Below are 4,596 nucleotides of genomic sequence, written 5' to 3'. Positions count from 1 at the left end.
AGCAAGTCATTGAGGGTGGGCTTTGAGAGTTCTTAAGCCTTGCTGATTTCCAGTCTGCTTCAAGATATGAGTGCTCCTCTTTCTGCTCTGGCCACTTCTTGCCACCATACCTCCCCACCTCGATGGACTCTGATCCCTCTAGAACCATAAACTCAAATAAATTCTTTCTTTATAAGTTCCCTTTGTCACTGTGTGTCCTAGTTTGTTATCTATTGCTATAACAAAATACTCTGACCACTACCAACTTGGGGAGGAAAGGGTTTATTTAACTTACATATACCGGGTCACAGCTCATCTGGCAGCCCAAGGTAGGAACTTGGGGCAGGAACCTGAAGCAGGAGCTGGAGCACAGACCATGGAGGAACGCTGCTTACTGGCTTGCTCCCCTGGGCCCTGCTCAGCCTGCTTTCTTATGCAACACAGGCCCACCTGCCCAGGGGTGGCACCACCCACAGTGGGCTGGGCCCTCCCACATCACTCATCAAGAAGATGCCCTTCAGATATGGCCACAGGCCAGTCCAATAGAGGCAATTCCCTAATTGAGGCTCCCTCAACCCAGGTGTGTCAAGTTGACACTAAAGCTATCCAGCACATGGTGTTTTATCACAGTAACAGAAAAGCAACTAATACAGTCATATATATATATATATATATTTATATTTTATGTTGGGTTTCTTTTTTTTTTTTAGGGTCTCTCATTGGCCTGGAGCCTACCAAGTAGGCTAGGCCGGCTGGCAAGTCTTGGGAATCTGTCTCTGCCTCCCCATTGTTGGAATTACACCCTGGGCCACCATGTCTAGAATTTTAATGTGGGTTCTGGGAATTGAACTCAGGCCCTCGTGATTGCATGGTAAGCCCTTTACTAGCTGAGCCATCTTCCCAGTCTTCAGTAAGTAGCTTTAAAACCCCTCTCAATTCTGATCTTTTTTGGTTCATAAGCATGATGGTTGGGTGTTCACATGGCTGCATGACATGTGCCGCCCTCAAACCTTGTTATGCATCAGCATATTACCCATCTGATATGAAAAAAAGAAAAAAAAGAAGAAAAAAAGGAAAAAATGCTCAATTCTTTTAAAAAATATTTTATTAATTCTTTGAGAGTTTGATACAGATATTTTGATCATATTTTCCCATCCTCCAATCTCCCAACTCCTCCCACATCCACCCCCACCTCTTTGTCCACCCAACTTCCTGTCCTTTTGTTCCCCATCAAGATCAATTTGTGTTGCCCAAATACTCTTGAGTATGGAGTCATGGTTGACCTGCCAGGAGTCGGACTCTTAAAGAATGCTTTTTCCTCTCCCAATAGCTATCAAATGCCCATAGCTCCTTATCTGGGGGTGAGACTTCATATCCACCTCCCCTCCCCCTGCATTCTGGTTTTGTCTGGTTTGAGCTTGAGCAGGTCTTGTGTATGTTGTCACAATTGCTGTGAGTTCATATGTGCAACTTCCCTGCGGTCTGGAAAACACTGTTTCCTCATAGGCATCCATCACCAGGCTTTTACAATCTTTCTGGCTCCTCTTCTGTGAAGATTCCTGAGCCTTGGGTGGAGGGGTGTGATATAGGTGTCCCATTTGGGACTGAGCATGCCCAAGTCTTTTATTCTCTGCATATTGACCATGATCTATCTAGCTACAGGTTACTGACCCTGATGATGGTGCCAAGTATGGGCTCCACCTTGTTCAGTAAGTATCTTGTTGGAAGACATTTTGAGACTGTAAAGCTATCCTTTCTCTTATCAAACTTTCATCTAATTCTGCAGCCACTAATGTATTTTGCCAGCAGTAACTGTTAGTGTGGCATTTGCCCAGTGGTGTTGCCTGCTTCCTGATTCCTTCAACATCTGTTAGTAGAGCACACTGTGGTAGAGCTCTTTCTCTCCTGTCTTTTATTATACCAGTTTGATTCATGATCACTGTTTTATTTTTTAACATTATTATGTGTTTTGTTGCTCATAGTGTTCCAGCTCTGGCCATTGGGAGTTCCCTTGAATTGGACCCTGTGTTCCTTCTAAACATATTTGAAACACTTACATACTTTATGGCTAGTTCAAGATGTTCCAGGCTCATCTTGTGTTTTCTCCTACTCTAACCCTAGAATCAAACACTTCTCCAAGGAATCCTAGCTTTAAAAAGTGGATAATGGGGCAGGGCGTGGTGGTGCACGCCTTTAATCCCAGCACTCGAGAGGCAGAGGCAGACAGATCTCTGTGAGTTCAAGGCCAGCCTGGTCTACATAGTGAGTTCCAGGACAGCTGGGGCAACAGGGAGACCCTGTCTCAAAAAGATAAAAAAAAAAAAAAGTGGATAATAGGGGCTGGAGAAATGGCTCAATGGTTTAGAGCACTGGCTGCTCTTGCAGAGGACCGGGTTCAATTCCCAGCACCCACATGGCAGCTAGCAACCATCAGTAACTCCAGTTCCAGGAGAATCCGATGCCCTCTCCTGACCTCCGTGGGCAATGCATGACATGGGTGCACTTACATGCAGGCAATACACATAAAATAAAAATAACAAATAAAATATTTTTTAAATGGAGAATGGTGTTTAGAGACCAGGATCTGGGTGCTATGTGTGCTTTTTATTATTGGGGTGCCATTTCATCTAGGTGGACTTTATATTTCAGTGGACAATTAGGAAATACTTGTACATATATACATACCTATTCACACATTTCTTTGATTAGCTTTAATTAGTTAAGAAGAGATTCATTTTTCTTTTTCTGTTCTCTTATATTTTCCAAAGACACACAGATCATGGACCAGCAGCTTACTTGTTATTCTATGAATTTGCTTTCTGCTTCAGTAGGTACCATGCAAGAGCTCTAATGGGGCAGATAATGCTCTTGATAAGAGGAACTGAAAAGGCTGTGCTCCCTCTAGTGGTCAAACTGAGTAACTGGCATGTCAGAATGAAGGGATGAGTTGAGTGAGATTGAGTAACCAGCAATTTATTATGCACATTAACCAACAGGGTAAAATAAATAAGCAGACTGAATTAGTGTGTGATCACACTATAGTATGAGAGAACCTGAAGAGGGCAATTTACAGCTAACACTTGGCTGGGCTGCATGAGCTTATCATCCTTTCACAAAGCATTCATATGGATCGTCTCCTTGCGTCCTTTGGGCCTTCCTAGTGAACTCTTGAGGCAGATAGAGCTGATTTTTGCTATTCAGACTTCTCAAACAAGATCCAGCCTCAGAGAGGTTAAATTGTTTGTCAAAGTTAATAAAACTTGTCTGGGACTGCGCCGGAGGTGGAGTTGAACCTGTGTATGGAAGAGCAGTCTGTTCCGCCACTGCTGACACTCTGCTAAGGAATTTTGAAACATGTACAATGCTTCATTACAATGGGAAACAATAACAAATTAAAACCCCATAAAATACGACCCCATAGTTTAAAAAGGAAAGGGGGAAAGAAATAGCATCTCCCCACATTTTGACTCTTGGTAACATTTTTAGCAGTTCATAAAAGTGGGAAAAAAGACAAGCGTAACTATCTGTGAAGTTCTTTATCAAGTTAACACCTAGTTAAAGCAGGTCAGAGAGGCTTTATAAATACAAAATCCAGACTTTCAATAAAAAGTCTTACTACCAGGTGTGGCCTGAGATACACCAGTCTGGGAAGCTGGCCACCATAAACCCCTCAAGGGCCATGGCAGAGCCCATAACCATCTTATCCTCTCTGCCATCCTGGTCTTTGTAGCGTCATCTTTTCTTTGGCGCAGCAGAGATCTCACCATCAACCCACTTCTAACGAAAAGGGGATACACCCTCTCACTTTTATTTAGACAGATTTGAGAAATAAGAACGGTATTGACCAATGCACTCATCTTTCTGCGATCATCTGAGAAGCCAGCATGGCCCTGGGAATAAGGTACAACCACCAGGGCATGGATCTCTGAAAGCTTCTGTTTCTCAAGGTCATTACAGAGCCAACCATGGGAAGTCATAAAGCCATGCCATTCATTTAAAGTGAAGGACTTTATCTTGTCTCCCCCAGGACTTCCTCTCCTTCCTCTATTTGGAAAATGCTGACTGGGCATTCTGAAAGGAAAGAAAGCTGCCAATTTCAAACCCTCAGCACATCTGGGTGCTGAACTGATTCTAGCAAAGATTTCACAAAGAAAATTTGATGTTAGGTTAGTTTTCAAATGGAATGCAGACTTAAGCCTTCGGATGTGACTTTTTTTTACCCGTTACACTGTAAGGATGAGACAGCATCCCCCGCCCCCACCCATGGGGGAACAGGGTTTTCAAGGAGGCTGCATTATTTGGACTGAGAGTAGGTGACAGGGGACTCAAGGGTTCTGGAAAACTCTTCCCATTGTCATTTCCTCTTGTCCTCAGCTAGGCATCGAAGAGACAAAAAGCAGGCTCATGTCAACATCTGGCTAGTGTCTAGGCGTGAGCAGCAACACTCACGTCCTCCCACATGCAGGTGTGCCATGTGTTGTCTGGCCACCACATGGCACAGTTCAAAGATGAGAAGGGAATGGGGTTGTCTTCTGTGACGGTCCACTGCATCTATGGGCATGGTCCCCAGAGTGACACACAGAATGGAGGCATCTCACTTTCAGCCAGTTCTTTCCC

The 4,596-nt window shown here is 43.9% G+C and overlaps 1 non-coding gene across 1 annotated transcript; it reads left to right on the top strand.

Annotated features, from left to right (window-relative positions):
* Positions 1-920: 920 nt before the first annotated feature.
* LOC115072868 lies at positions 921-1,022 on the top strand. The gene has a single exon (XR_003851870.1). It is a non-coding gene; the product is annotated as a small nucleolar RNA U13 (small nucleolar RNA).
* The last annotated feature ends 3,574 nt before the right edge of the window (positions 1,023-4,596 follow it).

The sequence above is a fragment of the Nannospalax galili genome, unplaced genomic scaffold, assembly GCF_000622305.1.
Source record: "Nannospalax galili isolate Female #2095 unplaced genomic scaffold, S.galili_v1.0 scaffold611, whole genome shotgun sequence".
Lineage (NCBI taxonomy): Eukaryota > Metazoa > Chordata > Mammalia > Rodentia > Spalacidae > Nannospalax > Nannospalax galili.
The sequence above is the reverse complement of the archived record's forward strand: the minus strand, read 5'-3'. Positions and strand labels throughout refer to the sequence as shown.